The following is a 26,356-nucleotide window of genomic DNA, read 5'->3' on the forward strand; positions in this document are numbered from 1 at the left end:
TAACTTTTAGAATGGCAGTAGCATGTAACGGACATGAGGTGGACCGTTCTCCCCGTTCTGAGCGGTGCGGTCCGCTGGCATCAGGCCCCTTCGCGACGTCGGGCATCCCTCGCCCGTCTCCAGGACTCCCTCATCGTCCCAAACCGGAACTCAGCCCCCATGACCCGCGCCCCGTGCCTCTCCCCCGCCCCGTGACGCCCCTTCTCCTCCCAGGCTCCCTGCGCTTGGCTGCTCGCGTGGGTGGACTCAGGGGGCACTTGTGTCCACGTTTTTTAGCTTTCCAAAAATTAGAGTGAGGACAGACATCCAGGAGGGACAGTTCTCTCCGTTTCAATGGCTTCGTTTGTTACCACTCCCCCCCCCACCCCCATCCCATCCTGGAAAGTGGCGGTGAGCAGGGGCAGGGCTCCGTTGGCGTGAAGCTGCCGAGGGCGGTCCGGCACCTGGGTTCTTTACACGGGGGGACACCGCGCCCACAGCAGAACACACGGTCCCGTGGGAGATGCGCGGACGCTCCACGTCGCGGTGGGCTAAGTGTGTCCTGTGCGGTACAGGGGACGGAGAGGAGGCAGCGGGGGCCCCGCCTTGTTGTCCAGGCCAGGGGGGTTCCCAGAGAGGAGACGAGCCCCCTTGCCCCCGACCCGGTGGAGGAGACCGTCCTGGTGTGGATGGTGCAGGAGTGTGTGTTTCCGAGGGGCTCCGCCGGTGACTGGGACAGGGCCAGTCTGGCCGCGGTGCCCAGAGCCGCAGTGGACACCCCAGAGCTCCAGCCCGTGGCTTCTGACTTTCATGTCAGAATTGGTGTCACCTGCCTGGTTGTCCCACCGGCGTGGGGGAGGGGCAGTGTCCTCCCCGTGTGTACCGTTGGGAGGGTCCTCGCGTCCTGCAGTTGTGGGTGGCAGGGGCTCCAAGTGACAGCAGAGAAGACCGCGCCCCGTTCTTCCAGCAAGAGAGCCTCCGGGCTGAGCCACGGCGTGTTGCCACACCCCTAGCCGTGCCCAGAAAGGCCGCAGCTCTCTGACTGTCGGGGAGATGCTGACCTCGGGGGTCCGTCCCCCAGGCAGGAAGACTCTGGGGTTCCTATCATCCGACCTCCGCTGGGCTAGGGAAGGGCCGCCCTCCGCAGTCAGCCGACTTGGCTTGCGAGCGCGAGGAGCGCGCCCCTTTCCCTCTTCAGCAAGATCACCCCTTGGGGAGCCCCCGGGTCTGTTTTTCTGATGCGATCCATTCATCTCTCCGAGTCCCGGCCTCAGGGAGCCTCCAGCTGACCAGGGGGTTGACGGGGACCCCATGGCTTCCCGCCATCCAGGAGTGGGGTGGGCGTCCCCTCCGCTCCTGGCGGGTCAGAGCTGGAAAGGGAGTCAGCAGTGGTGCCGGATGCCTCAGTCCGCTGCAGGCTTGGGGGGCAGGACCCCCTCCGCAGAGTGAGTGCAGGGGTGGTCCCAGCCCCAGCCCCACTCCTGATGCAGCAGCAACAGCTCCTCCATCTGTGACTGTGATTAGCAGAAGGTCAGGGACTCCCAGCAGGCGCTCCAGCCCCCAGGGCCCAGGGCAGGAGACCCCGCCCTCTGCGAGCCAGCAAGCAGCCTGGGGCTCACTGGGTCGTGGAGGCTTAGAGGGGCCGCAGACACTCATCCTGCCCTCCGCTCTCTGCTAGTTAATCTTTTCTTGTTTTCTTTCCACACAGGATTCCGTTGGTGAACCTGTAAAAAAAAATTTAAAAAAATAAAAAAAAAAATTAAACACACACACACACACACCCTAATCTAGACTCTCTACGGGGAGGGTCCCCATGCCTACCGCTTCAGTTTGCCGGTGGGGAGCTCAAAGAGCAGGACGCTATAGGCCAAATATATTTTTATAAAAATGCTCACGCCTATGGGGGAACTGCCTTCTGCCAGAGTTGTCTTTGGAGGAGAGAGAGAAGAAAAGCAAGAAAGCAGCTGCAGACGGAGAAGAAAGGCCGACAGGAAGCTCCTGGAGCCTGGGATTTGGACTGATTCTGAACCTTTGCCAATAATACCATTATGTGCCATGTAGTGACCCGAAGGACTTGGTGACCGCAGTGAGCCAAGTGAACCACGCGTAGAAACCTGACCGAAACAGGGGGCGGGAATCTTCCAATAGAGTTGCTATTTCTGGTTAATACACATATATAAATATTAAATACACCAGACACACACACACACACACACACACACTTTTTTTGTACTGTAGCAATTTTTGAAGACCTTCAATGTTCCTTTTTAAAAAAAAAATGTTATCGGTTCCAGAACCTGGTTTATTTACCATGCTTAGTCTGAACAGAATAAACTGCTGTTTTCTACTTTGGCAACATATCCCACACACAGGCACACGCACACGCGGGCCCACACGCGTGCGCACCCGCACACACGCATAGAGACGCCGACACCGGAAACGCGGTTCCACGAGTGAGCATGCCCCCTCCGGTGACCCGGCCTCCCGTTGCCGCCCGTCCCCGGGGACAGCCGGGACCCCGCAGACCGACCCCTCCCGACACCCTACATTGGCTGATATCCGGTGAGTGGCTCTAGATGTAGACTTTCTTGTCTCAGGCCAGAGTCAAGAATGCCATGGTTGTACAGACCTGCATGCAGGGAGAGAGAGAGAGGGACGCATGAACGTGACCTTGTTTTTTTTCTCATTGAGGTGTTTGAAGGAGCTACTCACAGCCACGCACACGTGTGCGTACGTGGTCGGCTGCCTACAGACGGGCTGAGCGTCAGCCCGGGCGGGGGGCGGATTCTTAACCATCCTTGTGTTACACAAGCGTAGACCGAATTAAAGAAAATTTTCCAGTTCCACAAATTAAAGGAATCTATCCTTAGAATGTGTGTGCGTATGTCAGAGCAGAATTCAGACATCGACGAGGGCCCCCGTTGGTTGGAAAACGAGAAAGAAGTCCGTGTGCCAAGGATCCAGGCTACTCCCACGGGGGCTGTGCCCTGGAGCGCACCCCACATTTGTTTCATGCATGTTGGGGGACAGGTCGCTGCTCTTTCTAGAGCCCAAGCACGGCCTGCAATCTTGGTGAGGACTGGAGCAAAGACGCTGTCTCTCGCTAGTGCTGGCTGGCCAACATCTGTGTTTTTGCCATCAAGAATCCTACAGCGGGGTTTCCCAGTGGAAAGAGGGGCTCGAGGCTGAAGCCTCGGGGAGGGGATCACGAGCCCATGTGATTCGTGAGAAACACTGCCATGTTTGGGGAGCACAGCTCCCTCACCCAGTGGTGCCCCAGTGCCCCATTGTGCCCTGTGAGTGACGGGAGGCTCCGTTGGAAGCTGTTTTCTCCTCACGGGGATCCCAAATTCGATGCCTGTGGCCTGCCCTCTATGAATGGCCCACGAGTGACATTGACTTCACCAGGAGGTTGTGTGAACCCATCTCGTGAAATGCCCCATAGACCAGGTCAGAACGCTGCAGGTCAGGTGGGCAGCTAACCTCGTGCCCCCGAACTGGCCAGGCTGGGGACCTCTTTCTTCCATCAGGCTCAGCCTCCCTGGGCAACACCTTGAAATATGCTTCCACGCCTCTTGGAATGTGGGAGACCAGGCGAGTCCAGGGGAGGAAAGAACCGTAGTGCTAGGTCTGTGTTGTTGGGACTCGCCCGCCACGTGGGGAAGCCCAATTTGGGGCTGGGTTTGGTTTTGTCACTTTCCCCCAAAGCTCCGGCACACGCCTGCCGCTGGCGTCTCCGGCTGCCGGGGCTCACCTGCATGGCGCTGGAAGGCACACCTCTCTCCATCGGTCACCCTGTTCATCCATCTCATTACCTGCGGGTTTTTGGAGGTGGCGCAGGGGCCTTCCTGACTCTGTGGGCGCAGCTCAGTGTGAGTGCAAGGCAAGGGCTGTCGGCGCCCGCCGGGGCAACAGAAGCTGCGCTCTGCTCTTCAACACCCTGAGTTCCAGGGAGCCCCGCTGAGGAGGAGGTGGCGGCAGGGGGCCTGTTTGTCCACCGGCAGCAGGAACCTGAGATTCCTGATAATGCCACAGTTTGGTGTCCACACTCCTGTCCGACGGCTGCTCAGCCCCTTCCTGGGCCTTGGGCTGCACTCCTGACACCTGAACTCCTTCCAGAGCACCACGGGACGCCCAGCTTTCCAAGGATGCTTAGAGTCACCAAGTCCCCCAGACACACACAGCCCCCTGGGCCGGCTCTCCGGGCCACACACACAGCCGACAGGGGCCCACACGTTTCCCACTGGGGAGTCTGCTAGCAGTTCACATCTGTCTGAACAAATCCACCTCGGGGAAGGCTAGCGTTCCAGGGTGCTCGAGGGAGTGTGTGCATGTAGGGATTTGGGTTTTTCCATGGTCCCCGAGAAATGTGGAAACACCAGCTCTGCACAGGGGCTGGTCAAGGAAAGCGTGCAGGCTTAGGAATTCAGCTCTGCCCGCGAGAACGTCCATAACGTGAGATCGTACAGGCGTTCCCGGAGTCAGGCCCTGTGCACGACGCTGTGTGTCCAGGGAGCGGTGTGGCCAGGCCGTCCCTCTGCAGCCCAAGGCCGAGCTCCGCGTTGGCCTCCGCTCTCCTCGGCCTCCCGCGGCTGCAGTTCCCTCTGTCAGGCCCTCACGTTTGCTGTAGATTGTCTGTCCTTCCAGAAAAGCACTCGGAGGAAGAGCGCTGTAGTTTGGTGAGTCCCCCAGCTTTCGTCCACCTCCATCTCATCCCTGCGGTGGCGGAAATCCATGGCCGTGACCCTGCTGCACGCAGACCTCTGTCCTTCGTTTACCATTAAAGCTTTCGGAGCAGCTGGGCAGGGCGCTGGGCACTCTGCCGTCCGGGCCGGTCTGTTTCTAGACTTAATTACTTCTAGTCTTCGTGAATTTGTCACTTTATGTGGTTGAAACAATGGGTGTAATTACTTTTGTTAACCAGCTCTGAGTGCCAAGGGAAAGGGGCCCCAGGCTTGGCCGGGAAAGCTTCCAGGTCATTCCCCGTCGGGCTCGGATTCCAGCAGCGTCCAGGGCAAAAGCCGGGCCATGTGCCCACTGTATCCTCCTGCTTGGTTACAGCCTGCCCACACACGGTATGGAGTGGAGGGACCCCTTGGGCATGAGAGAGGGCTGTTAGTCTCCACAACCGGGGTCTTTCTTGTGCAGGAAGGAGACGACACCTAGAACACCTTGGTTCCCCCACATCTTTCTGGTCCTTCTCCAACCGCAGTTTGGGTGGACATCTCAGGCTGATGTGACTAGATGTTCATCTCAGTCCTTCACGGGGCGTTTGAAACTTAGGAACCTGGACTTACAGCAAATCCCACCAACTCTGGATGTCACCCCCAATGTCTGAATGTCACCCCTCCGAATGTCACCCCAGGAACTCGGTAGTTCGTCCGGTGACCTTGACAACTTCCAGCAGTCTTCCTTCTCAGATACATCGCTCCGTCTCAGCCACATTTCCGCATCAGGCAGAGTCTTCTGCACAGGCTTTAATCTTCAGGAATTTTGTGTGAGGATGCCCATTCCCATTTGTCATATGAAGAAATGCACATATCAGAGAATTGATCCTTTTGCCTTGTAAGGTCTCCTTTTGACTCTTGCTGCCCACGGAGTTGATCCATCTTTCCTTCCTCTCCCTCTCCTTCTTCTTTTCCTTCTCCTCCTCCTCTTCTTTCTTCTTTCTTCTTCTCCCAGATGGCCCAGTATCATCAGCAGCTCAGGAAGCTAGGCTGATCCAGCCTCTTAGGAGATAAGATGAGGAGCCAGGGCTGAGGTTCTGGGCTGGGACCTGCAGCCCTATTGGGTCAGGCTGAGTCTTCCAATGACTTTCATCTCAGTGCATGGGCATCCGTACAGACCTTTCTTTGCCCATATTGTGACCATCATCTTGTCTCATCAGGGAGGTCCCAGCACGAGGGAGTGTCAGCACTCCCCTGAGCTGTCTTCCCTCCACCCCATCTCTACCAAGTCACCCCACACACCACAGTGGGGAAGGCACTGGGGCCATTCTTGTTTCACTGCGTGGTTCCCGAAGACACTACTCACAGATGCCGTTGGAAGTGATTCTTTGTGACTTGCCAAAACTGGCCATTCATCTGCTCGTGCAAAGACTTGAACTCCTGTCATGTTGGCCACATGGTCCTGCCCTCCTGGGTTTTACTTTCTATTCTGGGAGGAGGCAGATAGTTAACATAGAAGCAAAGAATAATGATTTCCAGAGAGAGGGATACATGACAGCAAGAGAATGGGGCACAGTGATAGCAGGAAGAGAAGAGGGGCTGTCCGCATCTCCCGGGAACTGTCACTTGCTCAGTGAGGGCTGGTCTGGGTGGAAGAGAATACGGACGACTTGCTCCTACCTCCTGGGTGAAAATGCAGTGCAGTGTCAAGGAGGAGATGCCTCGGTCATTACAAACCATCTACCTTGTTACCGAAACCGTCATCATTCTAGCAGGGGGTGACCCTGCTGGGGAAGCAGGAAGGCCAGGTGATGAATTTCGCTGTCCTCCAAGGCCTGCCTCTCTCCATGGACCCCTTCCCAAGCACGCAGATACATTGTCAAGTCGACCAATTCTCAAGGAAGGCAAAGGAGTCCAAGGACAGAGACGCAGCCCGCAGGGCAGAGTCATCCCTCCTGGTGAGAGAAGAGTAGGCAGCTGCCTTTTCCAAAGCTCACCCTCAATAGTGATCACACTTAGCCACGCACTTAAACAACATCTGCTTTTAAGGAAGCAGATACTCCAAAACACGCCATGATTCATGTAATTTTGGAATGGTTATTTTGGTGTCGTTTGTCAATTCGCTATGCCGTCCTGTTTTTTGATCGTTTGTTTGTTTTCCAATGTAAATAGCACAGCCCACATAAATGAGCAAAACTCTCGCCATCTGAGAGTTCTTGATTATTCTTCCTGACTTATTTTTCATGGATGTGCGTCCGGCTATGAAGACTGACCTGTTCTTTGCTGCCTGCTCCGAGCCCAGATTTGTGTGTCCGTTGCATTCAGCTTAAGGCACGGGGTTTTGGCGAGGTCTTCAATAGCTGTTTGACATTTTGAAATGTGCTGCCAGCCCTTCCTTCCACAACGTGTGGTGCGTGGCTGTGCGTAGTTTTGCCCTCCTGGGGTTAGAGTTTGCATTCGAGTAAGGAGTGGGTGCATGGAGGTGTAGGCAGAGAACCACCATTGTTTCGGTCACCCCGGCCAGCGAGCAAACAGAGGTCAGCTTTCCGACCTCAAGTGATTCTAGAAGATCTCAGCAAGTACACGGTGGCCAATTTCTGGAACTCAGATCGCTCATACTCCGAGCAGGCAATCCCTGATTAGGAATTGAATTCTGTACAACCTCCCCTTCCGCCAAAGGACCATTTAGTAGTGCTTGCTCTGCATCGGAGAAGCCGTCCCACCAGAACAGACAGTCGGGCTCTCATGTGCCTGCGTACACTCCCCTCCGCCCCATCTCACTTTGGCTGGAAGGGGTTCGACGCGTAGACTGCAGCCGATGAGAAAGCTCGGCGAGCCGTGGCAGCGTGAGGTGTTACGACGACCCAGGACAAAGAGGACAGGTGCTTGTCATGGGCTCTTTAAGGCGGCAGTGCATGGACAACGGGGCATGGAGGCGAGGGGGCTTCTCTCCGTGGATTTTCAGACCCGTGCCAGGGACAGGTCTACACTCCACCCTTCTAAGTGCACAGCCCATGTCCATGTCCAAAGAGAATAGTCAGCTTGCTTATGTGATGTGTCTGTGTTGGAGCTGGAATGCTAAAACATATCTCCCCAGGAGCCCCATTGCATTTCCCCTCAATGGAGTGCTTGTTAAGTGCTCCAAGAGTTAGGGTGCCCAGAATCAAAGGAATAGTTTTGAATGAATCCATAGATCTAAGTCATGTACGGAATGACGTCAGCTTAAGAGATGTAGTTTAAACTGGCCAGCCTTGCCCATCTGGGACACATAGGTTTATGTGGACTTGGGTGGGGGTAGTTCAAACAGCTAGTGAGTCATGGGGCAAGGGTCAGTGGGTGTATAAATAGTCATGTTATCTCTTCTGTGTTGGGTAGAATTAGAACACACTTGTGCCATGAATAGTATAAATCAAATAGGTTAAGATAATAAGCCTAGAGTGTTGCTAAGACATCTTATGGGGCTGAGTTCACTCTTGCCAGTACCTTGAATCTCACAGCAAAACATCTGCTGAGTAGTGTGTGGTGGGAATGATGCAGAGGATCTGATCGTAGGAAATTCTGGATGAAAGTTAACTAGGTTTGTCCTAGGTGATCTCGCTCCTAAAATAGGACCCCTTGGAGACTCGGGTTTTCACTCGTAATTCAACATCTAAGTACCTGCAAGGCCAAATAACAGATCCCTGCAAGCTTCGTTCTTAGGTGGACATTAACTCAGCCAGTCACAGTGGTTAGTTTTCATCAGATTTCTGAAATTCTGCAATAAATGCTTTAGTGTTGAAGCTGATAGCTTTCGGGCTGGCAGCTGTCAGTCTGTGCATCAGTCTGTGCATCATTCTAGTCTTGCTGGATCTGGCAAGTCATTGCTTCCAGAGAATAGGGGAGAACTTCAGCCATGGGAGAAGCAAGAACACTACGCAGTCCTAGCATTGACTTTTTGGCACCATCACGTACCATGGAGACTTGTGGCTACAAACATCTAGAAAGGGGGAACCCCTTGAGGGACCCTCATATAATTATTTCAAATCATTATTCAGGGAACCGTCAAGGCAGACATATATCGCCCTCTTGGGCCACTGTCCCATTTCTAAGACAACCATCTGTCTGCCACTCTGCAATCATCACAAGCCAAAAGGGCCAATCTCAAAGCCATTATAACATCCAACCTCCATTTCCAAACTCTGGGGGACCGTCAGGAGTAGGAGAGAGGGGCTTTGCTGAAGTCATAGGCTGCTGAAATCCATGGAAGGGTGTGATGGCATGTGAAGTAGCTACTGCCACTGGAAGGGACCCTCACCCTCTGCCTCCGAAGTCTATTTTGGTCTGGAAACTCCACTCAGCTTTTTCTCTCCTACACATACTGATTTCTAATGTGTTATGTGAGTGCCCACAACTTAAGGTCTACAAGGCAACACGAGTGTTTCTCTTGATGAGCTTACAGCAGGAAAACACGAACTTACATGGAATTCCTGGAGAGGACGGGTCTAAGGTGCTCTTAGGTACTACTCCACTTCTGCAGACAAGCACAACTGTTCTCCCAGTGAAAGGCATTAAAGACAGGCATGGGCAGCTGGTTTTGAAAAGTCAGCAGGCATAGCAGATCCCACATCTGGTCACATACTCCTTGATCTGAACTGTCCTGACTTACAGACACATTAAAATATAGACCTTTTGTTTGCTTTTCATTTGCATTTGGTGTGACATAATGACATAAGGGTGTCATTTCCTCATAAGGGTGAAAGAGCCTTAGCAAAGTTGGTCCTCAGTCAACTGACTGTAGAATTGATCCTTAAAGACGAATTCCCAGCCCAAGATGACATGGAGTGGCTTGAGGTTCAGGGCGTGTTTCAGAGACCCCCATGTTTGTACCGCTTGGCGGGAAGACAGAACAACATCCATGACATCTGTTCCTCCCTGAAACACTCACCAGTCGTGGTGAAAGGGACATGTAGGAACTTGTGAAGTTTTAGACTGAAAAGGAGATTTGGGGGAAACACGTGACCAGCTTTGAGCTGAAGGTAGTTGTTTTCTTAGAGACTAGAGTTTTGTTTTGTTTTCCATTACTTCTGGCAGCCCCACTTGGATCATTTCCTTCTCTTGCCTTCCCTGCAAAAGCAAGATGGCGGGTGCTGGAATCCAGACTCGGTTTCCCTTCTATTAAAATGACTCACGTGAAAAGCAGAACGTAACAACAAAGCCTTCCCTAAGCTTAACAACCTTAGCTTGTTGTTTAAGTTGTTTACGTTTGCTTCACTTGTGACTGAGGTGTGAATCAGCGAGAGGTGAAGTCTCTCTGCCCATGCTATCGATCAGGACTCTTCTCAGACATGAGTTGGGCCCAGAGAGTGTTAACCTGGACATCGGAGGAAGCATGGACGATATTCTTAAATTATTTTTACGTTTTTTCCCCAGAAGGAGTAAATGGTTACTGCAAAACATTTAGAAACTACCAATAACCAAACAGAAGGGAAATATCTGAAACCCTTCGATTGTCATTTCACTTATGGAAATTGTTCAACGCTGAACCCTTGGGGGTCGGTTGCAGAGTTGACAAATCTGGCTCCTTTGTATGTTTTATACAAAAAGACAAAGAACAAAACAAAACAAAAATCCAATTAGCTTTTGAATGCCTTTTTTCTGGTTTACCCTGTCACTGACTAAACTCACCGCCGATCATGAGCGCGCCACCAGGAGAGGGAAAGGCAGTCAGCCATTTGGATGTTTTGCTCTCACGTCATCAAGCCGCTGGGCGTACCTGGGCATTGGGGGGGAATAAACAGAACAACCAGAGAAACATCCAGATTGTTGGCTGGATTTTTCACATGGGGCATCTTTGTGACACATGGCTGGGAAACAGAGGGATCCATTTCCATTTTCCACATTCCTAGTGCATCTGAATAACGCTTGAATTTGCCAGGTCTAGTTACATAAATTTAAAGACGAGCCCATCTCTCTCCTCCTCCTCCCCAGCTCACCCGTGGAACTGGACAGTCCACAGACCATGAACCCGAACCGCAGGACGAGAAATTAAATGCTGAAGGCCACAGTGGCCTATTTTCACAGGTTTTAAGTTACATGTTGTAGAACTTTATTTTTCCCCCTTTCCTCATGTATAGTAAAGCTGGTTTTTATTTTGATTTTCCTAAATTATTTTCTGATACAATAAACTGTTAACTGTTTATTTATACTTTTCCATGGAGCACTTGTTATTTTTGAACAGCAAAACGAAAGCCTCCCTGTTCGAGTGTTATACATATATCTATACCACAGCTGTCCTTATAAACGTATTTCTATGCCACCTTCTTGAAAGTTAAACTATTGTAGTTTACTGTTGTGTTTTTCTTTCAATGCATACCATAATCATGTTAATAAACAGAAATGACATGATATATTTGAGTGGGGGTGGGGGGCTGGGTGTGATTTCCATACAGGTGAACTTTTATTCCAGATTTTTTTAAGTTGTTTCTGTATCTCAAAGCGATGTATTTGGAAAACATTGTACATGCAACACCTATATCAACTTTCCTGTGTATATTTAGTACTCTGATGTTGCTATTAAAAAAAAAACATAATATGGAAAAAATATGAGAAAAGAATTGCCATGAGTTGAGGCCATGACCTCAAAAAGGGCTTTTTTAAAAAAAAATTATTTGTTCATTTATTTATTTATTTTTAACCAATATTATCTGAGATCAACTCTAAGAACATGGGCATGTGTGTTTCTATGCCATCATTCCCAGATTCTCTAATCTTCCTGGATCTGCATTATTTTCAAGACAAAGCTTTCCTACTTCAGCGAGTGAGAAAACATTTCCGGGTCTCCATGTGGGTCCTGAGGTTGGGTATGACTGAGTCTGGACCAACTGAGACCCCCCCACAGGGTTGTGCTTGAGACCGCAAGCATCCCGCTGGACTTTTATGAACATTCGGAGTCCAGCTCACGTCTGCAGAGGAAACCAACTCCTGGGGAAAAGACGGGCCCAAAGCTTATAATTGTGTGCCTGTGCCCAGGCAAGAAATTCCAAAGGCATCCATTATTGGAAACAAGGGATGCATAGAATGCACAGAATTCACAGAGGGCAAAAGACAGGTTCAGATGAGACCATTTATATGTGAGGAAGGGTCCTGCAGCCAGAGCAGAGGTCCTTAACCACAGGCAGTGGGGGCCCGCAGGGACACCCCTAGATTAGCCAGCACTGAGGCTTGGTCTAAGAAAGCAAGAACAGAAACAGCTTCTTCTCCCTGAAGCCCCAGTGCATTCTGCATCTGCTCAGCACCTTTCGGTATGTCTGATGTATTTTCGCATATTCACCACATTTCACCACCAAAGTCACATGCATCATCGATTGTCCCATTTAATGGGTGGGACAGACCAAGACACCACGAGGGTATGTAGCTTGTGAACCGCCTCTAGCCCAGGATGGGTGGGGCCGTGCTGGACCCAGGATCTCACCGAGGCCACCCGCATTCAGCCACGGCTACACCCACCCCACCCAGCCCCACAGAAACGTGTCTAAGGCACGATGAACTTGTTGCTAAATTTTCTGAGTGACTCCATGACCAAGGCCAAGGCCCAACCCAGAAAGACAAGAAGGCTGAAGCTGGAAGTCAGTCCAAGGGAACAGTCCACACAAAAGAGCTGGTGTGCACATCGGGACCCAGGCCAAATGTCTGCGAAGTGGAGAAAGAAGGCCTCAGCCGTCTTCTCTTAGAAGGAAAACATGTAAAGATGCAGATAGGGCAAAAATGAAAGCATTCCTTACAACTGGGACTGAACATTCTTTCCCCCTAATTAGCTCAGGAAAGCAGGTGGCACTCTGTTTCCTGGCCCCATCCCAGAATCCCAGAATCGATAGACAATTCGCATGTTCCCTTCACCAGCACACAGGACCCATGGTGACACACAAGCTTCCTTTCCGTCTTAGCTTGGAGTGGTGCCTTTGTCTTACACTCTGGGAGCTTCCATTTGCTTCTGAGCCTGGGAGCTGGCAGATGGCTGAAGTGACCACGGGCTCCCCAGGGAAAACCTCTCCTGAATCAGTGAGGGGCTTAATGCCCTGAGACACATTGATGAATGGGATACATAACTGTCTTTAACAAACAGAAAAAACAATACCACTTTGGTCATTTAATTGATTTAAACAAATCAACAGCCTGGATATCATTAAAATAAACTCAATTTGCTCACCAGTGAGAGGGGGAAATTGGGATTCTAGTATCCATTTCCCAGTGCATAGGGCTCTTGCTTTTGAACTGAAGCCAAGAAAATTAATGTGGGGACCCAAAGTGGCTGAATGAATTGGGTAGAGTTGACTGTGATGTGTTTCCAAACACACAAACTCAGTAGCAGCCTCTTGGTGCTGGACAATGGCTGGGGAGGGTTCCCTCCAGGCTCAGGGAAGATGGGCTGAGCATCCCAAGGAAGTGATGAGCTACACAGGGTCTAGTTAGCAAGTGTCCCCACCAACTCTGGACCAAGAAGGCAGGAACATTGGTTTGAGGGAAGCTGGGGATCCCCATGTCAGTTCCCTCAAAAGAAAACCAATTCAGGAGTCTAACAATCAAAGGTACGTGTTGGGTCTGCTACAAAACCAGACAGAGGAATGACCCAGGCTGAGAAAGACTGCATGCTTCTAGATCCCACAGCCTACAGGGGCTCTCTAGTTCATGCCTTAGCTTCAGAAGCAAGAGCATGGGGTCTAAGAAAGCATGATAGGCTCCTTTAGGACAGTGTTCTCATTCAGGATCCCCCCACAGCACCCTAGGAAACATCTAACATTGGTTGTCACAGCAGCTGGAGAGGGGTGTGCTGGCATGTAGAGCCCAAGGATGCTGCTACACCTCCACCATGCACAGGACAGTCTTCCTGCCCCCAGGAAAGAATGATCTGGCCCCAAATGGGAATGGTGCCCATACTGAGAAACCCTGTTAAGGGGGATTATAGTTTGCCTTCTTGCTGCAGAGGATAATTTCAGATAGACTGGATGTTGGCCATTCAGGACATCTGGTCTACTGTGGTTGGCTCCCAGGACTGGTCCACGCTGAATCTCCCCTAAAACAGCAACTTGGTCAGGAGGCAGTTGAGGCATCCCCAGAAGAGAAGCATATGCTCCCTTTCCCTTGTTTTTGTTTTTGTTTTGTTTTGTTTTTTGTTGTTGTTGTTTGGTTTGGTTTTGGGTTTGGGGTTTTACCCTGGACTATTGATTCGCTATGGCTGCTGGAACAAAGTGCCGTACACTGGATGTCCTAGAAGAACAGGACATTGTAGTCTCAGAGTTCTGGGTGCAGAAGACCAGAAGCAAGCGAGGAGAAAGACTGCTCCCTCAGAAGGACCTGGGGAAACATCTGACCCGGGGCACTCTCCTGGCTTCTGGTCTTTCCTTGGTTCGTGGCAGCAGAACTCCAATCTCCCTGTGGCATTCTTCCTGCGTGTGCATGTGTGTGCGCCTGTGTCTGTGTCCACATGTCCTATTTTCATTAAGACACCCGTCATTTTGGTTTAGGGCCCCACCCCACTCCAATATGAACTCATATTAACTCGCTACAGCTACAGTACCCCTATTTCCAAATAAGGTCTAATTGTAATCTACTTGAGGCCAGGACTTGAGCATGTGAATCTGATGGAGACATAATTTAGCTCAGAGCACCGGGGAGTCAGAGGGAGATGCCACCATTAATCTGAAATCTGTGCTCCCTTCCCTTGTTCTGTATCTGCCCTAAGAAAGAGTAGGGGGGTGGCTGGTGAGCCCAGAAGGAGGTTCAAGCTCCTTCCCCTCCCCCTGTGAGGCTAGGGGCTGGTCCAGGGATGATTGGAGCAGTGGTGGCCCCACCTTTTTGTTCTGTGACAGCTGGGTTTCTAGTTGGGGGCCCAGCTGGGCTTCAGAAGGAGACACGGTTTTCTTTTCAAAGTAACTGTCCCCAGAATAGTGTTTTTGTTTTTGCTTTTGTTTTTTCACGTTGCCAGATAAAGGTGAAGCAGCTGCCACGGTTATATGCAGTCATAAGGCTTAGAAAAAGGGCAGCTCTGAATCCATCACCTTGCATAGGGAGCAGCTGCCAACGAGGAGATGTGCCTGGTTCCTCCTTGTGTCTGCATCTGTGGTTCCTTATTTCTTTTCTCTTCATCCCCGATGCTCTGAGCCCCTTTCTGCTCCCACACGCTCCATCCTGCAGCACCACGGTGCACCCCATTAGGATCTGCTGCACTGATCAGAAGGAGGCAAATATTTTTGTCAATTTTGTCTGTGATCCAGTGCTCTTCCCCACATGTTCACCTTCGGCAAGAGAGTCTGGATAGGGGAAGGACCGTCTCCTCCCCATTCTGTCCAGACCCTGTGCTTTGTGTTACCTCTTCTCCACGTCTCTCTGTTTCCTCACTCTCGGGCTTTGAATGTGGCAGAAATGATGTAGTCAAATCTCTGGCCTTTTAAGCTACAGGGTTCCAGGCTTGCAGGGTTTGGGGAGTGAGATTGGAGATGCCAGAGCCAGAGGCAGGGGTGGGATGGTGCGGAGGAAACTGTGTCCTAGCTGTCGCACAGAGTGGGTCTCTAAGAGCTGCTGTTCTTGCCTGTCTGCCCCATCCCCCATCCAGGAGGCCCCCGGAGCTCTCCTTGGTGCTGGAGATGCTAGGGTCGGTTCACTTGTTCTCTTGGGTTTGACAACGCATCTTGACAAGAGCTAGCTGTGTAGACATCTGCTGATTGCTGTCCACACGATCCACCAGAGTGTGGTCACTGAGAACTCTTCTATACAAATAAGAGCTTTTGAAAAACTACAAGATAATAGGTTTTTGATAATGACACTGAATAAGCTGTGTACATGGCTAGATCTTCCTATGAACACAAACCACCTCTAACTCATCTCATTAATACCACCAAGCTTGGAGGACTTGTCATCACCAAAAGCAGCTGAGTCAGGATGGCACCCAAGCATTTTGAGAATGCTTCATCCCTGTCTTATGGAAGTCTTTGTTCTGTGTTGAGGTGGTTCAGTCTGTGACCTGAGGTATCGTGTGTCCTCCCCAGTCAGCAAGGGGCCCCCATTACATGTACTATATCGCTTTGGGTCATGGAGGAAAAAAAATGAAGTGCTATTATGAGCTAAGCTTTATTCTTCCCATGAGAGAAGAAATCAGACCTCAATTGCTCCTCCCCCCAAGAATGAGTTAGACACCTGATTCCCTAAACCAGACCTCCACCAAGCTCCCAGACCAGGCACTATGCATGAGTAATGGCTGGGGTGTGAGTGTCCCTCAGCCCAGGTCCTTATATATGATAACATTATGCAGAAAAGTAATGAGAACCATTGAAAGGGGCTGCTCACTCTGGGATTGAATTACCGCTTAAATCAAACTGACAGTGGGCAGGGGGCTTGTGGAATGAAATTAAGGAGGAGGTTGTATTTCAGTTGGGAAGCCCTGGGTGCTTTCCAGGAGACCGGGGCTCCTCTCAATGAAAAACAGCTCTGAGCTCCCGTTCCATTCTCGGTGATTTATCTGAGCCAGAGAGGCTTGTCTGAATGGCTCTGAATGCTATTTTCAAAGAGCAAATGAACATCTCATTCTGGAATCAATGACACAGGAAACAGACTTGGAAGGATATGGCACTGGGGAAGAGCATGGGGAGCAGTGGGGAGTTCTGCGTCTTCCAAGGAAGCCCCAACACAAGTCGATCTGGAGGAGCATGTAGAGGGGAGCTCCATGGTCACAGTGGATGGGAAGTATGACACCAGGGCCTTTCCTTGGGATGACAACAGGCATAGACTTGTCTCCTGTGATCTGGGGAGAGAGGTGGTTCATATGGCTAGGAACCAAGGGGAAAAGGTAAACCAGCCAGGGGAATATGAGAGAGACATGCCAAGTCAGACCCAACCTTTCCCAGTTGGGTTCCACTGGCCCCCAGACCACCTCCATGTTGAACATATCTTCTCTTCCAGCCTGTAGTCCAGCCTTCCAGTCCAACCCGGTAGTAGATGATTCAATTACAAATCAGAATTGTCTACTTGTTCTTCTGAAAAGGGCATCAAAGTCGATATGTCAGTCTTGCTGACGAAGGACTCTTTGAAATCAAGCCTCTGCCAGCCCCGCAAGGGTGTAGCTCCCAAAGTGAACAGCACCTTGCAATGGTCGGCACTCACCTTTTGGGTCCTGTTATCAGGTAGAAGCAAGAAGGCACATGTATCCCAGTGGGGGAATGGGCTGGGAGCAAGGAGAGAAAGAAGGAACTGCTTTGAGGCCAGAGGGCCTGTAGCCCTCCAAAGACCTGAATCTCCTCCTACTCCTTCATGGTGCCACCACAAGAGGGACAGAGACTTCCCTAACCACAGATTCAGCACCAAGCATACCACAACAACTAGCATTGCCCTATTTACCCCTCACAACCACACTAGGAAGGAGGCATTAGTGCCATCCCAGTCTTACAGATGAGGGAACTGAGACAGAGAGGTGAGTAGCTTGTCCATGATCATGCGTGCTGACCTGGTCTACACTAGCACCCATCGACGTACCATTCTGCTAAGCCGCTTGCCAAGGAGGCCACTCCAGGATGGCACTTGTTGATCCCACGAAGTCCTCTGGAGGAGAAGTCTTCAACCAGCATTCCTGGAGGACTTGTAGGTTTTGGGAAGAAGACTCACTGACAGATGCTGAAGGGAAACTGAGTCAGATAGAATCAAAATGTGAAGTCCAAGGCAGCATGTGCTTCACACACGTGAAACTTACAGATGAGTGGTGCTGGGACACCCGAGGGTCCAACAGGAGTGAGGATGCCACACCCCAGCGGTTTGCTTCTCTAGGTCACCTGACCTAGGTTTGCTAGTAGAACACAGGAACTAACACCCTATGGGAGAAGGAAGGAAAGAAGGGTCTGGGGGGTAAATCCTTCTCCTTTCTTCCCCCAGTGTGTCTCTGGACACACCTATGATGGACACAGTAGCTGATAAAGCAACCCCACTGTGTGTTTTGGGGAAGCTGTGGCCAGCATGGTGTGGCCAGCATGGTAACTCGCCACCATCTTGCACTCATTTCCCGCCCACATCCCCTCCCTTCCCTCACCCCAACTGTCGCACTTCTAGAATCCACCCCCTCCAATAAGGCATCAGCACAGAAGTCCCCCTCAGGCTGGTTTCTAGGGAATCCAAATGAAGATAAAGCTAAGTCTTGGAGGGAAAGTATGGCTCCCATGTGTAGAGGGTGAGGGGCAAGACTTCCCAGCGTGGTGGCAACATGAGGCAACCTGAAGGAGGCACTTTTGTAGCAAAAGTTTGTCCAGGGTATGAATTCGGTGAGGTTATGCAGATAGGCCTGGGCCTTGAAGGATGGATGCAGATATTCACACTTCATTCTGTAGAACCAGGGGGACACATTCACTTGTCACACACTTGATCACCTGCACACGAAGTTCACATTCAGACCAGATAGCTTTGCTTTGGGAAGGTGTCCCAGGTGAGCCATCGGTACCCTACTGGGGCAGCATCATTTCTTCAGGTGATGAGGAGCCACTGGGGCTTGGAGCAAAGGGCTCACCAGGACAAAGCAGAGTTTGGGGAGCAGGATGCTGTGGGCTGGAGAGAAATGAGACCCGAGAAAGCAGTCAGCCAAGGGAAAGGGCCACCCAAGGCAAAACCATGGCCCAGGGGGAGTGTCCAGGGGAGGAACAGAACATGGAGCTGTCTCCATGGCCATCTGAGGTACTTACCAGGAAGCTAGCTGTCTGTGCTGGAGATGTCCACGCACAAGGCTGCGTCAGGTACAAATCCCAAAGGTGGGGGGGCTGGGTGGGGGTGGAAGGTCTTTTGGCATGATCTTGGAGTAAACAGACAGTAAGGCAGACAGTAAGGCAGACCCAGAAAGCCCCATTGTCCCAGACTGCCTACCTCTCACCCACCACCTCCTGGGACTCCTGTCTGCCTGGCAGGGGTTGGCCACAGAGAAGGAAGGAACATGCGCTAGTGAGTAAAGAAGGGTCTTGGGGTATGTTCGGGTGAACAGAGGTGAGGGGGCTGGAGCAGACTGCAGGGCTGCCCAGTGCTGAGGAGGGCAAGGGTATCCCCAAGCCCCATCGCTGGGGAGACCCGTTCTTTTCACAGGCTATCTGTCTTCCTCAGAAATGACTCTGCAACCACCTCTGTCTATCCCTCCTGCATCATTCTGATCAAGCTGTACCTCCCTTCACCCATCCATCACTGGCCTTCCCTTTCTCTCTCCTCTTCTGCCCATCACAAAGCTGGCTTTAAATATTTCCTGACAAAAATCTCCAGTGGCTCCAAATACCTTTACAGAGCCTCCAAACCCATTCATTTCCCGTCTTTGTGTTAGTCTTGGGAAACAGCTGGGGTTTTGTTTCATCTTCTCACCCAGGGAATGAACACCCTTGAATTCACTCTTTGCCTAGAAAAGAACAGTCCTTTGGAAACTGACAACCAGGAGAAGTTGTATTTTATTCAGTAAAAAGTAAAGTCTAATTATTTTAGGGGTATTTCCTACCTTCCCCTTGATGGTGGCTTCTTCCTCCTCAGGTGCAACCAGATTCTCTGGATCTACTTCAATTAGGGTTAGACCTGTAGTTTTCTCTCAAAGCCATTCTTCTGTCATCAGTGCAGTCTGAGAGCTGACTGGGGGAATGCATCACCAAAAAAGGATTTCTTCTCTCCCCTTTTATTAAGGTTTAGGCTTCGTCTTGTGGTGGGTGTAAGAATGTCAAATGTCACCAAAAACATACACATTGAACTGCCAGGCATTGGGAGGCCTGGTGCTGGGTGCCTGGGAGAGAGAGCCTCCCTCTGCACTCTTTCCTGGCTGTGTTCCAGAAACACAGTCATGCTCCCTGCCTGCAGCTGGGGATTCTGGGCTGAACACAGCAGGAGCCAGAAGGAGAATCTGCCCAAGCAAGACCTTACAACATCAACTTCTGAAAATATGGTGGGACAATGGCCAAATCCATGTCCTATCTCTTATTGCTGTGGCCCTTCTGTTGGCATCTCATCAATCCCATTTACTCTTCAGATAAATCCCATTTACTCTTGTTTCTGACACTGGGGTAAGATAACACCATGCAGGAGAATCAGGTGAAGGGGTCCCCGAAGCCTGGATGCTTCCTGCCAGTGGGAAGCTGCCCTGACCCGCAAAAGGCACCAGATTGGACAGGCTCCTTTCTACCATCCTAGTCTTTTCATCCCCCTTCCCCACCCACCCTATGAGCAGGGAATAGTGTCTATCACGGACACGGTAGTACTCAAGGATGGTAGCGGCAGCAGGTGGCCCATGCTGCGCCTATACCTCATGCACACCAGCTCTGAGCTGAAGGAGAAGTGCACAATAGGTCAGTCATGTGGTTGCCTATTGCTCTATAACAAGCCACCCCAAACCTAGTGACTTACAATAAAAAAGTTTCCTTTTATTTTTATCTCTAACTCATTTTGGTTAGCAGGATGGTTGTCCCTCAAAGCCTCTTACCTGGCTGTAGTAAAATGGTGGCTGGACCCTGAAGCCTCCAAGATCCTCATTCATGTGTCTGGAGCTGAGCTGGGGAGCCAGAATAGCTGGGGTTCCTCAGGCGTCTGTCTCTCTTTATCTCTGTGTGGTTCCTCCATGATCATTAGTTTCCTCATCTCTAAAATGGTACCGATAATATGGACCATCTTATGGGATTGTTGTGAAATTCAAACAATCAGGTAAACACCTGAGAAATATCAGCTGATAGAGTGATTATCATTGTTATTAGTAGGAAAATTTGGGGGCTACAGGAAGTCTTCAGATGCTTGATAGCTATTATTAGAATATAAGATAACCCTTGCCCACGGATTCAGAGGAAAGACTGAGACCAATGGGTACAAGCTGTATAGAAGAAAATTCTGGAGCAGTTTGGAAAAATAAAATAGTCTGGAAATGGAACAAGCTGCTATGACAAAGATTAAATTCCCAATCACAAGTGCGTTCAACATAGCCTATCTGGTTATTTACTAGGAAGTGGTAAAGGGACACATGTACTGAATGGAAGATTAACTAATTTATTTCCAGATCTTTTTTAGCTCTGACTTTCTATGGGTTTCTTTCTTTCTTTCTTTTTTTAGACTTTATTTATTTATTTGACAGACAGAGTTCGCAAGTAGGCAGAGAAGTAGGCAGAGAGAGGAGGATGCAGGCTCCCTGCTGAGCAGAAAGCCCGATATGGGGCTCGATCCCAGGACCCTGGGATCATGACCTGAGCCGAGGGCAGAGGCTTTAACCCACTGAGCCACTCAGGCGCCCCCCTTTCTATGGGTTTCTAAGCCTCTTTTGGATCCATTGATAGGATCAAGGACCTACAATGTAAACATCACTCTTGTTTAATTATCTGGCCATTTGTTTATTCACCAAATATGTACCGAGCACCTTGCCAGTACCAGATCTCATGCCAAGCACTGATGAAAGGATGGTGATTGTAGCCATACCAGGAATACATGGGGCACATGAGTGTCATCCTAGGATCTAAAGGAGGATGTAGACAATTACGAAACTGAGAAATAGGATGAACGCTCCACAGGGAAAGAAACCCAGGGAGAGGACATCCAACATCATCTGTGGAAGAGGAGAGAAGGGAAGGCTTTCTGAAGGAGTATCTGATTTGAGAACTGAAGGATGAGTAGAAGTTTAGAAGCAAAAAACAGTTGGTGGGGGGGTGAAGAAGAGTGGTCCAAGAAGAGGGAACGGGAAGAGGGAAGATGAGAGAACATGGTGGAGGGGACTAGTATGGCCCTGCAAGTACCCAAGACACAGGATATGGAGGGGACTGGAGATGTTTGAAGAGCCTTGTTGACCGTTATGGGGTTCTCTCTGCCTCTGACATACATATCACCCAACCTTCTCACACAGTTGCATTTAGAAACCTATTATTAGAAAGATAAGGGTCGATCCCAGTAAAGATGAAGTAGAAACAGAGGGAAAAGAGTGGATTTAAGAAATCTTTCGAGAAGAATTGGCATGGCTTGAAACTGGAATTGATTTTAAAGAGATGGACAATTAAGTTAATGTTTAAAGATGACCAAGATTTTGAGCTTAGCAGACAAAAGGAAACTGGAAGGAAAAGCAGATGGGCAAGGAAAGATAAGGAATTCACTTGGAACACGTGACTCAGAGATAATGGCAGGGCAGGAGATGTCTTCTAGGTAATTAGAGATGAGAAGCCAGACATTTAGTAAAAGGCTGGGCTGGATTTACTGACTCAAGAGTGAGCAGGAAGATATATCTCTGCTTTCACCAATCTAGAGTAAATGGTATCAGACCCATAGTCCTATAAGGAGAAACTAGAAAACTGGATGAAATGTACGAAACACTGGAGAACTGGCAGTATGGGACCATAATCTGTAAAAAAAAGCTATAAGTAAAGGGACTGTTATCTCCCCAGAGCTATTTCCCATACTGTGGCATAGGGAAAGGAGCCAAGCAGACAGCAGGCTCACTGAGGTGAGGACAGAGAAGCTGGAATTGGTAGGAGCTCAGACTTGGAAAGAAGAGAGTCGTGTTGAAACAAAAAGCTCAAGAAATCTGCCTAAAGGTTCTCGGGAGTGTACTGCTAAATACCAAGCAGCATAGGGTGGCATTCTGTAAGATTTCTAAGAACTACCAAGACCCTGCAAAGCAAGTATTTTCTGAAACCCACATAGGAGTCCTGGAATCCTGAACTCTGATCAGCCAGAGTGGAGTGGCTTACCATCTGCGACACTCCAGAGACACGCCAAAGTTAGGTCTCATTAGTAAGTCTGAACTGCCATAGATTGAAGGCTACTGCAGACTTGTCCTTTAAGAAGTTAAAGACAAGTCCCAAAAGGATCACATTTATCCACAAGTGACCTAACTGCACCCAGAACTAAACTCAGTGTTTTCTCAACAGTAACAAAATGCAGACGTTCAACAGTGTAATAGTCAAGGTGTCTAGCATCCGGTAAAAAATCACTATGTGTATGCAAAAGCAAGGTAATGTAACCAATTAAATGATTAAACATATAATAGAAACAGATCCAGAAGTCAGAGATGATGGCATTATCAACCAGTGTTTCAAACAGTCATTGTAAATATGCTCAAGGGCATGACAAGGAAATATGAAAATAATGAGACAGAAAGAAGATATAAAAAGGTAGCAAATGGAACTTTTAGAAGCTGAAAAAAAACCTGACATAAAATAAGTCCCTGGATCAGCTTAGCAGCAGATTAAATGCTTAAGAAGAAAGAATCAGTTAATTTGAAGATACAGAAGAAGAAATTATCGAATTAAAACCCAGAAAAAAGAAAGGCTGAAAAGAACTGTAAAAGCAGCAGCAACCTGGAGGGCAAAAATCCAAGACATGCAATGTGTGTATGATTGGGGTCCTGGAAGGGGATGAAAAAGGGTCAGGAAAATATCTGAAGCAGTAAAGGCTGAAATATGTGCTAATGTGATAAAACTACGCCCATGGGTCTAAGCAGCCTCACAGATCCTGACAGAATAAACATAAGGAAAACCACATGAAGGCACATTGTCACCCAGTTCCTGAAAACCAGTGGCAGAGAAAATCTCAAAAACATTCAGAGTAAGGGAAGATACACTCCATACCGGGGAACAAAGTGAAAACCCACCAGAGATGTCTCGTCAAAAACAATGCAAGACAGAAGACACCAAGGGAAATAATCACTTTTAGAGATGACCAAAGCTGAGAGTGTGTGGAGCCAGTGGGTTCCTACTAGAAAGGTTCAATGTCCAAGGTTTTCAGGCTGAAAGGAAATGATAATACAGAGATTCAGATCTACACCAGTAATGGTAAATATGGGTAAACTTAAAATAAACTCTTTTCATCTTGTCTTTTAGAAAGACACTTCAGGGGTGCCTGGGTGGCTCAGTGGTTAAGCCTCTGCCTTCGGCTCAGGTCGTGATCTCAGGGTCCTGGGATCGAACCCCACATCAGGCTCTCTGTTCAGCGGGGAGCCTGCTTCTCCCCCCTCTCTGACTGCCTCTCTGCCTACTTGTGATTTCTGTCTGTCAAATGAATAAAAAAAAATCTTTAAAAAAATGGAAAGATACTTCACTGTTTCAATTGGAAAAAAATAAAAGTAAAACAAAACCCTGTAGTGTTCTGTGGGGTTTAAACAAATAGAGAAGAAAAACTTCCTATAGGCTAACATCTTCATTAATGTATGTGCAAAAATCTTTAATTTCAAAAAATCACATCCAGGCACATGTAAAGACAATACCAACGGGTGTTCATCCCAGGAAAGTGAGGATTTAATATTCAAAAACTCAATAGATATTTCATTATATTGACAGAAGAAAAAGAACGTATGATGCTGTCAGTGGATTAGAGAAAATCCTTTGACAAAACTCACCACTCATGTTAAAAACTCTTAGCAAGGTAGAAATAGAAGGAAACATTATCGGCTGATAAAGGGGCTTCCCAGAAAACCCCGATCAATCAAAGTGTTAATGTGAAAACCTAAACGTGTACAGGAATGTAATGACCACATCTATCCTCACCGTTTCCAGTCAGTTTTTCACTGGACATCCTGGCCACTACGACAAGACACAGGGAGAAAAATAAAAGGCATACAAATTGGACAAGAAGCAGTTCAACGTCTTTATTTGCAGTCAACATGGTCATGTATAAAGAATATCCTAAGGGGGGCACCTGGGTCACTCAGTGGGTTAAAGACTCTGCCTTTGGCTCAGGTCATGATCTCAGGGTCCTGGGATCGAGGCCCGCGTCGGGCTCTCTGCTCAGCAGGGAGCCTGCTTCCTCCTCTCTCTCTGCCTGCCTCTCTGCCTACTTGTGATCTCTGTCTGTCAAATATATAAATAAAATCTTAAAAAAAAAAAAGAATATCCTAAGAAATCTAGAAAAGTGTTGCTAGAACAAATAAACAATCTTCCCAAGTTCTCCGAAAACAGAATCGGTAACCCAAAATCCATTTGGCCCTATATCACAACAACAAAGGGGAAAGAAAGTTCTAAAAGTTGCATCACAAAAACAAAATATTTAAGGATATATCTGTATTCACCATAGTTATATATACTTAGCATAGTAAATATATACACACATAAACATATATATATATATATATATGATGTAAATATTGAGGAATATATGTATGTTTGCACATATATTTGCAAGAACTGTCCAGGGGATAACTACCAGACATTGATGAAAGGAATAAAAAACCTATGTACATGGAGAGGAATGGCTTGTCCAAAGACTGGAAGACTCCATGTTAACATGTTAATTCTTCCCCAAGCCATCTACAGATTGAATGTAATTCCAATCAAAATTCAAGCAGACTTTTTTTTTTTAATTGACAATTGATTCTAAACTTTACCTGGAAATTTTTTAAAACCTAGAAGAGGCAAAGTGATTAAAATAAAAAAGAAAAAAGTATCTTAGTCTGTTGGCGCTACTGTAACAAAATACCATAAATTGCGTGTTTTAAACAACAGAAACGTGTTTCTCACAGTTGTGGGGACTGGGAAGTTCAAGGTCACAGGGTGTGGGGTAGGAGCAGGGATTGGGGAGTTGGGGGAGGATTAGAGAGAGCTCCCTGGTGAAGGGCAGTGACCTTAACAGTCCCCAGGGCCCCACCTTATGACCTCATCTAAACCTAATTATCTCCCAAAGGCCACACCTCCGGATACCATCATCACATTAGAGGTTAGAGTTCCAACATGCAGATCTGGGGGACAGACACAAACATGGATCCGTGACAAATAGCAAAGTGGGAGCCTTACCACTTCTTGATTTCAGTACTTACTATAAAACCACAATAATCAAGACAGTGTGGTACAGCCATATGGACAGACATATAAATCAATGGAATGGAGTAGAGATTCAAGAAATAGGATCACACTTATATGGTCAATTAACTTTCAATAAAGGTGTCAAGATAATTTAGTGGAGAAACGCTAGTCTTTCTGAAAACAGGGCTGGAGCAACTGAGCATCCTTATAAAAAAATTTTAACTTTGATTCTCATTTTATAACATATTCAAAAATTAATATGAAATGGACCACAGAATTAAGAGTCACAGCTAAAAGTATCAACTTCTGGAGTGAAATATAGAATAAACATTCACGATCTGGAGGTCAGCAAAGGTTTCACAGGACACAGCCTTTCACAGAGGCAAAGCAGAAAAGAAACAGCTCTACATGGACTTAATTCAATATTTAAAACTTCTGCTTTTCAGAAAAAGAAACAAAAAACAACACTAAAGAAAATAAAGTTAAGTCACAGACTAGGAGAAAATATGAACAATATATATTGGAAAGAACCCAATCAAAGGAGACAACCGGATTTTTTAAAATAGGCAAGATGGCGGCATCTGGGTGGCTCAGTTGTTAAGCATCTGCCTTCTGCTCAGGTCATGATCCCAGAGTCCTGGGATGGAGCCCCACATCCGACTCCCTGCTCAGAGGAAAGTCTGCTTCTCCCTCTCCCACTCCCCCTGCTTGTGTTCCTTCTCTTTCTGTGTCTCTCTCTGTCAAATAAATAAAATCTTAAAAACAAATAGGCAAGATGCATGAACAGATAGACAAGGGTCTGGTGAGTACATGAAAAGCTCTCGGCCTCTTTGTCATCAGAAAATGCAAATTAAAATTGGTGAAAAGAGGTGTAAGTATATACCTCCGGGATGGCTAAAGTCATCCCGAATGTGACCAAGTGTACCGCGCGTGTGGGCACCTGGGCGGCTCAGGCGTTGCTGGCGGGACCCAGACACTTAG

The 26,356-nt window shown here is 48.7% G+C and overlaps 1 protein-coding gene across 1 annotated transcript in view; it reads left to right on the top strand.

The window, feature by feature from the left end:
• AJAP1 (adherens junctions associated protein 1) overlaps nucleotides 1-11,228 on the top strand; it is a 70,349-nt gene extending 59,121 nt beyond the window's left edge. The window contains exon 7 of the mRNA XM_044236561.1: nucleotides 1,688-11,228. The gene's annotated coding sequence lies outside the window, so the exon portion shown is untranslated. The remainder of the gene's footprint in view (nucleotides 1-1,687) is intronic.
• Nucleotides 11,229-26,356: the final 15,128 nt, after the last annotated feature.

The sequence above is a fragment of the Neovison vison genome, chromosome 2 (assembly GCF_020171115.1).
Source record: "Neovison vison isolate M4711 chromosome 2, ASM_NN_V1, whole genome shotgun sequence".
Classification (NCBI taxonomy): Eukaryota; Metazoa; Chordata; class Mammalia; order Carnivora; family Mustelidae; genus Neogale; species Neogale vison.